The following is an 11,535-nucleotide window of genomic DNA, read 5'->3' as shown; positions in this document are numbered from 1 at the left end:
CATACAAGTTGAAAAACCTCAGATAGATCTGAGGTTTGATTGATTGATTGATTGAATGATTGATTGATTTTAACTTTTATGAGTAGATTGCACAGTACAGTACATATTCCGAACAATTGACCACTAAATGGTAACACCCGAATAAGTTTTTCAACTCGTTTAAGCCGGGCTCCAGGTTAATCAATTCATGGTAAAGTAAGTTGATAAAACTTTTTCATGAAGTACCCGCTCAGAAAACACTTGGCTCTCCAAGTACCACAATAATGACCAACATTAAAATACAGTGGCTTAGTAGGCCTACATATTCATAAAAAATAAGGCAGAGGTTTTATTTAACAGATATATTTAATATTTTATGGCCACTGTAACATAACCCACAGTATGAACAGTAGCCAAAGTTATTATTTGAAGTATTCCAATAGATCAGGCCTGGGCAATTATTTTGACTCGGGGGCCACATTTAGAGATAAAAAATGTGTCTGGGGGCCGGTATATCTATTTTTAGGAACACTATTAGAAAATTTCACGATAATGTCTGATTGAATGCTAAAAAATGACAGACCGCCTTAAAAAAACGCAATGGAATTTTACATTTTTCTATGAACGATAAAACACTGAATATTGACAAAATGTGAACGTCACACCCCCCTTTCGATCGACATATTTTACAATCAAGTGAAACGCAACAAAAATGCAACAAACAGTGAAATATGAACGCGAAGGGTACAAAATAAACCCACCTACAATGCGATATATCACTAATCTTTAGAACTTTGTTGTGAAAAGCTCCTTCCTCGTCCGTGGAAACGCTTCCCGCCCACACTGCTTGGTACCTCGTCTGAGCTGCTGTGACGTAGATGACCATAGTAACTAATTAGATGACCAAAGTAACTAATTAGATTACATAGTAACTGGTATATCATCCATAAGCGCAAATTCCAACCATCGAAATACTTTGTATAGTTCAAGACTTACGGTAATTTGAAAACATGACTGCACATCATAATGGCAGCTTTTTTTTTTGGGAATGTCCGGCGGGACGGATTGAAAAGCTTAACGGGCCGCAATTTAATTAATTTGCCCAGGTCTGCAACAGATGGAGCCATCCCAGCAGGCACAAGACATTAAAACAGTGTTGAGAACTTGTTGAATTAGTTCCTGATGTTGAGCAACTCAAACATAACGTTGAAAAACATGCTTTTTGACGTCAAATTAATGTTGGCTTCTGACGTTGATCTGACCATTGAATTTTGGTCATTTTCCAACTAATATTTGTAACAGAATTTCCTAGATACAACAATTGTATTAATAAATGGTTAGGTCAGTTATGATTCACTTAATGAGATGAATAATGTCTTATTTTCAATAATTATCATCATTTTTCTTCCTAGAACTTTGTAAACACTTAAACATTTTCTTACACTGAATCATAATAGTACATTGTTGGATGTATTTGCTTAATCCACTCCATAATACAATTGCACATACTGATATGTGCATAGCCCTGCGATGAGGTGGCGACTTGTCCAGGGTGTACCCCGCCTTCCGCCCGATTGTAGCTGAGATAGGCGCCAGCGCCCCCCGCGACCCCAAAAGGGAATAAGCGGTAGAAAATGGATGGATGGATATGTGCATACAAATGTTTGTTGGATTTTTCACTGATGGCACAATCTGCCAAAATAATTGCGTAAAAAATTGCTTTAGCTCAAGTAAAGCTCTGAGATGTTGTTAAACATAAAAAAAAACTGAAATTATATTGCGGTATGTAAAGTATTGTTGTTTCCACCCGGTCTCGAACCGGGGACCTTTCGCGTGTAAGGCGAACGTGATAACCACTACACTATGGAAACTGACTGCTAAACCAACTTCATATCCATTCATCCATCCATTTTCTACCGTTTTTCCCTTATTTGGGATCATGGGGGGGTGCTGGAGCCTATCGCAGCTGCATTTGGGTGGAAGGCGGGCTACACCCTGGACAAGTCGCCACCTCATCAGAGGGCCAACACAGATAGACAGACAACATTCACACTCACATTCACACACTAGGGACCATTTAGTGTTGCCAATCAACCTATCCCCAATCAAAGTTTATTCATGTTTACCATGAATTGATTAACATGGCTGCGATGAGGTGGCGACTTGTCCAGGGTGTACGGCGCCTTCCGCCTGATTGTAGTTGAGATAGGCGCCAGCGCCCCCCGCGACCCCAAAAGGGAATAAGCGGTAGAAATGGATGGATGGATGGATGGACCCCGACTTAAACAAGTTGAAAAATTTATTGGGGTTTTACCATTTAGTGGTCAATTGTACAGAATATGTACTGTACTGTGCAATCTACTAATAAAAGTTTCAATCAATAACGGAGAACAGTCCCACATTATTTAGTGCGCTCTTTTGTCACATAAAGTTGTTGTTTCCACCCGGTCTCGAACCAGGGACCTTTCGCGTGTTAGGCGAACGTGATAACCACTACACTATGGAAACTGACTATTTCTTGTCCCTTATTCACTTGACAAGTCGCCACCTTATCACAGGGCCAACACAGATAGACAGTCCAGGATATTTACCGCCTTCCGCCCGATTGTAGCTGAGATAGGCACCAGCGCCCCCCGCGATCCCAAAGGGAATAAGCGGTTGAAAATGGATGGATGGATGGACAAAGCGAAACTGTGCAATAAGTAATGTGTGACTATTCTGTGTTAATTCTTGATTGATTGAAACTTTTATTAGTAGATTGCACAGTACAGTACATATTCTGTACAATTGACCACTAAATGGTAACACCCCAATAAGTTTTTCAACCTGTTTAAGTCGGGGTCCACGTTAATCAATTATATTGCGTGTTAAAATAAACTTGTTTCCACCCGGTCTCGAACCAGGGACCTTTCGCGTGTTAGGCGAACGTGATAACCACTACACTATGGAAACTGACTGTTGAGCTGACTTTATATCTTTTCATCCTCTCTTCCATTTGTACCACTTGTCCCTTATTTGGGGTTGCGGGGGGATTGCTGGAGCCTATTTCATTTGCTATTGGGCGGAAGGCGGTATACACCCTGGATAAGTCACCACCTCATCACAGGGCCAACACATATAGAAAGACAACATTCCCCCACTAGAACCAATTTAGTGTTGCCAATCAACGTTTATTTACACAGCCCTTAATCACAAGTGTCTCCTGATGGGTGCTGGTTAGCGCCTTGCATGGCAGCTCCCTCCATCAGTGTGTGAATGTGTGTGTGAATGTGTAAATGTGGAAGTAGTGTCAAAGCGCTTTGAGTACCTTGAAGGTAGAAAAGCACTATACGAGTACAACCCATTTATTTATTTATTTACTGTGCAATCTATTAATATAATTTTCATCTCATCAATCATTAACTGAAAACAGTCCCACATTATTTAGTGCACTGTTTAGTTTTGTCCCAAAACGTTGATGTTACCACCCGGTCTCGAACCGGGGACCTTTCGCGTGTTAGGCGAACGTGAGAACCACTACACTATGGAAACTGCCTGTTATGCTGATTTTATATCCATCCATCCATTGATCCATCCATTTCTACCGCTTGTCCCTTATTTGGGGTCGCGGCTGCATTCGGGTGTCCAGGCGATTTACATCCTGGACAAGTCGCCACCTCATCACAGGGCCAACACAGATAGACAGACAACATTCACACTCACATTCACACACTAGGGACCATTTAGTGTTGCCAATCAACCTATCCCCAATCAAAGTTTATTCATGTTTACCATGAATTGATTCACGTGGACCCCGACTTAAAGAAGTTGAAAAACTTATTGGGGTGTTACCATTTAGTGGTCAATTGTACGGAATATGTACTAATTTACTAATAAAAGTCTCAATCCCCTCAGAGTTCAATTCCCTGACGGCACAATCCAACAAAAATGATTGCGCTACAAACCGTTTTGTTATCCGTAAAAGTAGAAGGTGTTGCTACACATAACACATTTACCATGAATTGATTAACGTGGACCCCGACTTAAACAAGTTGAAAAACTTATTGGGGTGTTACCATTTAGTGGTCAATTGTATGGAATATGTACTGTACTGTGCAATCTACTAATAAAAGTTTCAATTAATCATTAACCAAGATTAGTCCCGCATTATTTTATTTTTTTGTCACATAATACTAGTGCTTCCACCCAGTCTCGAACCGGGGACCTTTCGCGTGTAAGGCGAACGTGATAACCACTACACTATGGAAACTGACTGCTGAGTCAACTTCATATCCATTCATCCATTCATCCATCCATTTACTACCGTTTGTCCCTTATTTGGGATCATGGGGGGGTGCTGGGGCCTATCTCAGCTGCATTTGGGCGGAAGGCGGAGTACACCCTGGACAAGTCGCCTTCTCATCACAGGGCCAACACAGATAGACAGACAACATTCACACTCACACTCACACACTAGGGACCATTTAGTGTTGCCAATCAACCTATCCCCAATCAAAGTTTATTCATGTTTACCATGAATTGATTAACGTGGACCCCGACTTAAACAAGTTGAAAAACTTATTGGGGTGTTACCATTTAGTGGTCAATTGTACAGAATATGTACTGTACTGTGCAATCTACTAATAAAAGTTTCAATTAATAGCCGAGATTAGTCCCACATTATTTAGTGCACTGTTTTGTCACAAAATGTTAATGTTTCCACCCGGTCTCGAACCGGGGACCTTTCACGTGTTAAGCGAATGTGATAACCACTACACTATGGAAACTAACGATTTCTTGTCCCTTATTCACTTGACAAGTCACCACCTTATCACAGGGCCAACACAGATAGACAGTCCAGGATGTTTACCGCCTTCCACCCGATTGTAGCTGAGATAGGCACCAGCGCCCCCCTGCGATCCCAAAGGGAATAAGCGGTAGAACATGGATGGATGGATGGACAAAGCGAAACAGTGCAATAAATAATGTGTGACTATTCTGTGTTAATGATTGATTGATTGAAACTTTTATTAGTAGATTGCACAGTACAGTACATATTCTGTACAATTGACCACTAAATGGTAACACCCCAATAAGTTTTTCAACTTGTTTAAGTCGGGGTCCACGTTAATCAATTATATTGCGTGTTAAAACAAAATTGTTTCCACCCAGTCTCGAACCGGGGACCTTTCGCGTGTTAGGCGAACGTGATAACCACTACACTATGGAAACTGACAAACATCAGATTCTATGATTAGAAGTGTACATATTCTATGATTAGAAGTCTACATATTGGCTCTGTAGATGGCCTGAGAGTCAAAATGTTATTTGGACTCGGACTTGGAGGTGCTGATTCTCATTCCAGTCGCTTCACACTCGGCTGCAAACCTATCCAGTGAGAGCTGAAGATCCTGGCCAGGTGGACAGGACCACGTGTTACCATTTAGTGGTCAATTGTACCGAATATCTTCTGTACTGTACAATCTACCAATAAAAGTCTCAATCAATCAATCAATAAACATTGTTTTGTGCACTGTTTTGTTTTATTACAAAATGTTGATGTTTCCAACCGGTCTCGAACCAGGGACCTTTTGTGTGTTAGGCAAACGTGATAACCACTACACTATGGAAACTGACTATTCAGATGACTTCATATCGATTCATCTTTTCTTCCATTTGTACCACTTGTCCCTTATTTGGGGTTGCCGGGGATTGCTGGAGCCTATTTCATTTGCTATTGGGCGGAAGGCGGTATACACCCTGGATAAGTCACCACCTCATCACAGGGCCAACACAGATAGAAAGACAACATTCCCCCACTAGGGCCAATTTAGTGTTGCCAATCAACGTTTATTTACACAGCCCTTAATCACAAGTGTCTCCTGATGGGTGCTGGTTAGCGCCTTGCATGGCAGCTCCCTCCATCAGTGTGTGAATGTGTGTGTGAATGGGTAAATGTGGAAGTAGTGTCAAAGCGCTTTGAGTACCTTGAAGGTAGAAAAGCGCTATACAAGTACAACCCATTTATTTATTTATTTACTGTGCAATCTATTAATATAATTTTCATCTCATCAATCATTAACTGAAAAAAGTCCCACATTATTTAGTGCACTGTTTAGTTTTGTCACATAATGTTAATGTTCCCACCCGGTCTCGAACCAGGGACCTTTCTCGTGTTAGGCGAACGTGAGAACCACTACACTATGGAAACTGACTGTTATGCTGGTTTTATATCCATCCATCCATTGATCCATCCATTTCTACCCCTTGTCCCTTATTTGGGGTCGCGGCTGCATTCGGGTGTCCAGGCGATTTACATCCTGGACAAGTGGCCACCTCATCACAGGGCCAACACAGATAGACAGACAACATTCACACTCACATTCACACACTAGGGACCATTTAGTGTTGCCAATCAACCTATCCCCAATCAAAGTTTATTCATGTTTACCATGAATTGATTCACGTGGACCCGACTTAAAGAAGTTGAAAAACTTATTCGGGTCTTACCATTTAGTGGTCAATTGTACGGAATATGTACTAATTTACTAATAAAAGTCTCAATCCCCTCAGAGTTCAATTCCCTGACGGCACAATCCAACAAAAATGATAGCGCTACAAACCGTTTTGTTATCCGTAAAAGTAGAAGGTGTTGCTACACATAACACATTTACCATGAATTGATTAACGTGGACCCCGACTTAAACAAGTTGAAAAACTTATTGGGGTGTTAAAATTTAGTGGTCAATTGTACAGAATATGTACTGTACTGTGCAATCTACTAATAAAAGTATCAATCAATCAATCATTAACACAGAATAGTCACACATTATTTATTGCACTGTTTCACTTTGTCCATCCATCCATCCATTGTCTATCTCTTATTCCCTTTGGGGTCGTGGGGGGCGCTGGTGCCTATCTCAGCTACAATCGGGCGGAAGGCGGTAAACATCCTGGACTGTCTATCTGTGACACCCAACATGCCCCTAAAGCTGACCAACACGCCGGACTGTAGTCAGCTGGAAGCGTGTCTTAATGAAATTAAACAATGGATGTCCGCTAACTTTTTGCAACTTAATGCCCAAAAAACGGAAATGCTGATTATCGGTCCTGCTAGACACCGACCTCTATTTAATAATACAACTCTAACATTTGACAACCAAACAATTAAACAAGGCGACACGGTAAATAATCTGGGTATTATCTTCGACCCAACTCTCTCCTTTGTGTCACACATTAAAAGCGTTACTAAAACGGCCTTCTTTCATCTCCGTAATATCGCTAAAATTCGTACAATATGTACTGTACTGTGCAATCTACTAATAAAAGATTCAATTAATCATTAACCAAGATAAGTCCCCCATTATTTTTTTTTTGTCACATGATAATATTGTTTCCACCCGGTCTCGAACCGGGGACCTTTCGCGTGTTAGGCGAACGTGATAACCACTACACTATGGAAACTGACTGTTGAGCTGACTTTATATCCATCCACCCATCCATCTCCTACCACTTGTCCCTTATTTAGGGTCGCGGGGGGCGCTGGAGCCTATCTCAGCTGCATTCGGGCAAAAGGCGGAGTACACCCTGGACAAGTCGCCACCTCATCACAGGGCCAACACAGATAGACAGACAACATTCACACTGTCAACAATCAACCTATAACCCAATCAAAGTTCATTCATGTTCACCAAGTTGAAAAACTTATTGGGGTGTTACCATTTAGTGGTCAATTGTACAGAATATGTACTGTACTGTGCAATCTACTAATAAAAGTTTCAATCAATCAATCAAAATAAACTTTGATTGGGGATAGGTTGATTGGCAACACTAAATGGTCCCTAGTGTGTGAATGTGAGTGTGAATGTTGTCTGTCTATCTGTGTTGGCCCTGTGATGAGGTGGCCACTTGTCCAGGGTGTACTCTGCCTTCCGTGACCCCAACTAAGGGACAAGCGGTAGAAAATGGATGGATGGATATAAAGTCAGTTCAAAGACCATTTTCCATAGTGTAGTGGTTATCACATTCGCTTAACACGCGAAAGGTCCCCGGTTCGAGACCGGGTGGAAACATTAACGTTTTGGGACAAAACAAAACAGTGCACAAAATAATGTGGGACTATTCTGTGTTAATGATTGATTGATTAATATTCCGTACAATTGACCACTAAATGGTAACACCCCAATAAGTTTTTCAACTTGGTGAACATGAATGAACTTTGATTGGGTTATAGGTTGATTGTTGACAGTGTGAATGTTGTCTGTCTATCTGTGTTGGCCCTGCGATGAGGTGGCGACTTGTCCAGGGTGTACCCCGCCTTCCGCCCGATTGTAGCTGAGATAGGCGCCAGCGCCCCCCGCAACCCCGAAAGGGAATAAGCGGTAGAAAATGGATGGAGTACAGTACATATTCTGTACAATTGACCACTAAATGGTAACACCCCAATAAGTTTTTCAACTAATCAATTAATGGTAAAAATGAATAAGCTTTGATTGGGGACAGTGTGAATGTTGTCTATCTGTGTTGGCCCTGTGATGAGGTGGTGACTTATCCAGGGTGTATACCGCCTTCCGCCCAATAGCAAATGAAATAGGCTCCAGCAATCCCCCGCAACCCCAAATAAGGGACAAGTGGTAAAAATGGAAGAAAAGATGAATCGATATGAAGTCATCTGAATAGTCAGTTTCCATAGTGTAGTGGTTATCACGTTTACCTAACACGCAAAAAGTCCCTGGTTCGAGACCGGATGGAAACATTAATATTTTGTAATAAAACAAAACAGTGCACAAAATAATGTTTAATGATTGATTGGCTGAGATAGGCGCCAGCACCCCCCGCGACCCCAAAAGGGAATAAGCGGTAGAAAATGGATGGATGGATGATTGAGACTTTTGTTGATAGATTGTACAGTACAGAAGATATTCGGTACAATTGACCACTAAATGGTAACACGTGGTCCTGTCCACCTTGCCAGGATCTTCAGCTCTCACTGGATAGGTTTGCAGCCGAGTGTGAAGCGACCGGAATGAGAATCAGCACCTCTAAGTCCGAGTCCAAATAACATTTTGACTCTCAGGCCATCTACAGAGCCAATATGTAGACTTCTAATCATAGAATCTGATGTTTGTCAGTTTCCATAGTGTAGTGGTTATCACGTTCGCCTAACACGCGAAAGGTCCCCGGTTCGAGACCGGGTGGAAACAATTTTGTTTTAACACGCAATATAATTGATTAACGTGGACCCCGACTTAAACAAGTTGAAAAACACGCCGGACAATGAGTGTCCGCTAACTTTTTGCAACTTAATGCCAAAAAAACGGAAATGCTGATTATCGGTCCTGCTAGACACCGACCTCTATTTAATAATACAACTCTAACATTTGACAACCAAACAATTAAACAAGGCGACACGGTAAATAATCTGGGTATTATCTTCGACCCAACTCTCTCCTTTGAGGCACACATTAAAAGCGTTACTAAAACGGCCTTCTTTCATCTCCGTAATATCGCTAAAATCCGTACAATATGTACTGTACTGTGCAATCTACTAATAAAAGATTCAATTAATCATTAACCAAGATAAGTCCCCCATTATTTTTTTTTTTGTCACATGATAATATTGTTTCCACCCGGTCTCGAACCGGGGACCTTTCGCGTGTTAGGCGAACGTGATAACCACTACACTATGGAAACTGACTGGTAAGCTGACTTTATATCCATCCGTCCATCCATCCATTTCCTACCGCTTGTCCCTTATTTGGGGCCGCGGGGGGTGCTGGAGCCTTTCTCAGCTGCAGGCTGGAAGGCGGGGTACACCCAGGACAAGTCGCCACCTCATCACAGGGCCAACACAGATAGACAGACAACATTCACACTGTCAACAATCAACCTGTCCCCAATTAAAGTTCATTCATGTTTAACAAGTTGAAAAACTTATTGGGGTGTTACCATTTAGTGGTCTATTCTACAGAATATGTACTGTACTGTGCAATCTACTAATAAAAGTTTCAATCAATCAATCAATATAAACTTTGATTGGGGACAGGTTGATTGGGGATAGGTTGATTGGCAACACTAAATGGTCCCTAGTGTGTGAATGTGAGTGTGAATGTTGTCTGTCTATCTGTGTTGGCCCTGTGATGAGGTGGCGACTTGTCCAGGGTGTACTCTGCCTTTCGTGACCCCAACTAAGGGACAAGCGGTAGAAAATGGATGGATGGATATAAAGTCAGGTCTAAGGTCAGTTTCCATAGTGTAGTGGTTATCACATTCGCCTAACACGCGAAAGGTCCCTGGTTCGAGACCGGGTGGAAACATTAACATTATGTGACAAAACAAAACAGTGCACAAAATAATGTGTGACTATTCTGTGTTAATGATTGATTGATTGAAACTTTTATTAGTAGATTGCACAGTACAGTACATATTCTGTACAATTGACCACTAAATGGTAACACCCCAATAAGTTTTTCAACTTGTTTAAGTCGGGGTCCACGTTAATCAATTATATTGCGTGTATTGGTATGAAAGAAAAATACATTTATTTCCACCCAGTCTCGAACCAGGGACCTTTCACATGTTAGGCGAATGTGATAACCACTACACTATGGAAACTCATGTTTTATAGACTTTATATCCATCCATCCAGTCATTTTCTACCGCTTTTCCCTTTTGGGGCCACGGGGTTTGCTGGAGCCTATCTCAGCAACATCCTGGTGGAAGGCGGGGTACTCACTTGACAAGTCGCCACCTTACCACAGGGCCAACACAGATAGACAGTCCAGGATATTTACCGCCTTCCGCCCGATTGTAGCTGAGATAGGCTACAAGGGAATAAGCGGTAGGAAATGGATGGATGGATGGACAAAACAAAACAGTGCAATAAATAATGTGTGACTATTCTGTGTTAATGATTGATACTTTGATTAGTAGATCCCATGAGATGGATGGATGGATGGATATAAAGTCAGCTTAACAGTCAGTTTCCATAGTGTAGTGGTTATCACATTCGCCTAACACGCGAAAGGTCCCCGGTTCGAGACCGGGTGGAAACACTATTATTATGTGACAAAAAAAAGCAGTTCACAAAGTAATGCGGCACTAATCTTGGTTAATGATTAATTGAAACTTTTATTAGTAGATTGCACAGTACAGTACATATTCTGTACAATTGACCACTAAATGGTAACACCCCAATAAGTTTTTCAACTTGTTTAAGTCGGGGTCCAAGTTAATCAATTATATTGTGTGTTAAAATAAACTTGTTTCCACCCGGTCTCGAACCGGGGACCTTTCGCGTGTTAGGCGAACGTGATAACCACTACACTATGGAAACTGAAAGCTAGTCCCATAAAATGTTCTACAAAAACAGTTAGTTCGTCATCTAGCTTCATAAACTAAATATAACTTATTACAGAAACGTTGGGTGTCCGCTCCAAGACACCAGGTGACGTCACAGCCACGATTTTCCAACGGATAGACGAAAAAAAGACCCTGGCGCTGTTTTTTTTTTACTGTTTTCATAATGTTTTATAATGTTTTATATTGTTCTTTGACTTATTGTTAGTAATTGTTGAA

General features: G+C 41.4%; 18 non-coding genes across 18 annotated transcripts; 5 read left to right on the top strand and 13 right to left on the bottom strand.

Annotated features, from left to right (window-relative positions):
- Window positions 1-1,777: 1,777 nt before the first annotated feature.
- Window positions 1,778-1,850, bottom strand: trnav-uac (transfer RNA valine (anticodon UAC)). Its single transcript has one exon. It is a non-coding gene; the product is annotated as a tRNA-Val (tRNA).
- A 564-nt stretch (window positions 1,851-2,414) lies between these two features.
- trnav-aac (transfer RNA valine (anticodon AAC)) lies at window positions 2,415-2,487 on the bottom strand. Its single transcript has one exon. It is a non-coding gene; the product is annotated as a tRNA-Val (tRNA).
- A 371-nt stretch (window positions 2,488-2,858) lies between these two features.
- On the bottom strand, window positions 2,859-2,931 carry trnav-aac (transfer RNA valine (anticodon AAC)). The gene has a single exon. It is a non-coding gene; the product is annotated as a tRNA-Val (tRNA).
- Window positions 2,932-3,437: 506 nt separating this feature from the next.
- Window positions 3,438-3,510, bottom strand: trnav-aac (transfer RNA valine (anticodon AAC)). The gene has a single exon. It is a non-coding gene; the product is annotated as a tRNA-Val (tRNA).
- A 645-nt stretch (window positions 3,511-4,155) lies between these two features.
- trnav-uac (transfer RNA valine (anticodon UAC)) lies at window positions 4,156-4,228 on the bottom strand. The gene has a single exon. It is a non-coding gene; the product is annotated as a tRNA-Val (tRNA).
- Window positions 4,229-4,672: 444 nt separating this feature from the next.
- On the bottom strand, window positions 4,673-4,745 carry trnav-aac (transfer RNA valine (anticodon AAC)). Its single transcript has one exon. It is a non-coding gene; the product is annotated as a tRNA-Val (tRNA).
- Window positions 4,746-5,117: 372 nt separating this feature from the next.
- On the bottom strand, window positions 5,118-5,190 carry trnav-aac (transfer RNA valine (anticodon AAC)). The gene has a single exon. It is a non-coding gene; the product is annotated as a tRNA-Val (tRNA).
- A 328-nt stretch (window positions 5,191-5,518) lies between these two features.
- trnav-aac (transfer RNA valine (anticodon AAC)) lies at window positions 5,519-5,591 on the bottom strand. The gene has a single exon. It is a non-coding gene; the product is annotated as a tRNA-Val (tRNA).
- Window positions 5,592-6,096: 505 nt separating this feature from the next.
- trnav-aac (transfer RNA valine (anticodon AAC)) lies at window positions 6,097-6,169 on the bottom strand. The gene has a single exon. It is a non-coding gene; the product is annotated as a tRNA-Val (tRNA).
- Window positions 6,170-7,349: 1,180 nt separating this feature from the next.
- Window positions 7,350-7,422, bottom strand: trnav-aac (transfer RNA valine (anticodon AAC)). The gene has a single exon. It is a non-coding gene; the product is annotated as a tRNA-Val (tRNA).
- A 535-nt stretch (window positions 7,423-7,957) lies between these two features.
- trnav-aac (transfer RNA valine (anticodon AAC)) lies at window positions 7,958-8,030 on the top strand. Its single transcript has one exon. It is a non-coding gene; the product is annotated as a tRNA-Val (tRNA).
- A 610-nt stretch (window positions 8,031-8,640) lies between these two features.
- Window positions 8,641-8,713, top strand: trnav-aac (transfer RNA valine (anticodon AAC)). The gene has a single exon. It is a non-coding gene; the product is annotated as a tRNA-Val (tRNA).
- Window positions 8,714-9,088: 375 nt separating this feature from the next.
- Window positions 9,089-9,161, top strand: trnav-aac (transfer RNA valine (anticodon AAC)). Its single transcript has one exon. It is a non-coding gene; the product is annotated as a tRNA-Val (tRNA).
- A 417-nt stretch (window positions 9,162-9,578) lies between these two features.
- trnav-aac (transfer RNA valine (anticodon AAC)) lies at window positions 9,579-9,651 on the bottom strand. The gene has a single exon. It is a non-coding gene; the product is annotated as a tRNA-Val (tRNA).
- A 550-nt stretch (window positions 9,652-10,201) lies between these two features.
- On the top strand, window positions 10,202-10,274 carry trnav-aac (transfer RNA valine (anticodon AAC)). The gene has a single exon. It is a non-coding gene; the product is annotated as a tRNA-Val (tRNA).
- Window positions 10,275-10,499: 225 nt separating this feature from the next.
- trnav-aac (transfer RNA valine (anticodon AAC)) lies at window positions 10,500-10,572 on the bottom strand. Its single transcript has one exon. It is a non-coding gene; the product is annotated as a tRNA-Val (tRNA).
- A 367-nt stretch (window positions 10,573-10,939) lies between these two features.
- Window positions 10,940-11,012, top strand: trnav-aac (transfer RNA valine (anticodon AAC)). Its single transcript has one exon. It is a non-coding gene; the product is annotated as a tRNA-Val (tRNA).
- A 208-nt stretch (window positions 11,013-11,220) lies between these two features.
- Window positions 11,221-11,293, bottom strand: trnav-aac (transfer RNA valine (anticodon AAC)). Its single transcript has one exon. It is a non-coding gene; the product is annotated as a tRNA-Val (tRNA).
- Between the last annotated feature and the right edge of the window lie 242 nt (window positions 11,294-11,535).

The sequence above is a fragment of the Nerophis ophidion genome, linkage group LG06 (assembly GCF_033978795.1).
Source record: "Nerophis ophidion isolate RoL-2023_Sa linkage group LG06, RoL_Noph_v1.0, whole genome shotgun sequence".
Classification (NCBI taxonomy): Eukaryota; Metazoa; Chordata; class Actinopteri; order Syngnathiformes; family Syngnathidae; genus Nerophis; species Nerophis ophidion.
The sequence above is the reverse complement of the archived record's forward strand: the minus strand, read 5'-3'. Positions and strand labels throughout refer to the sequence as shown.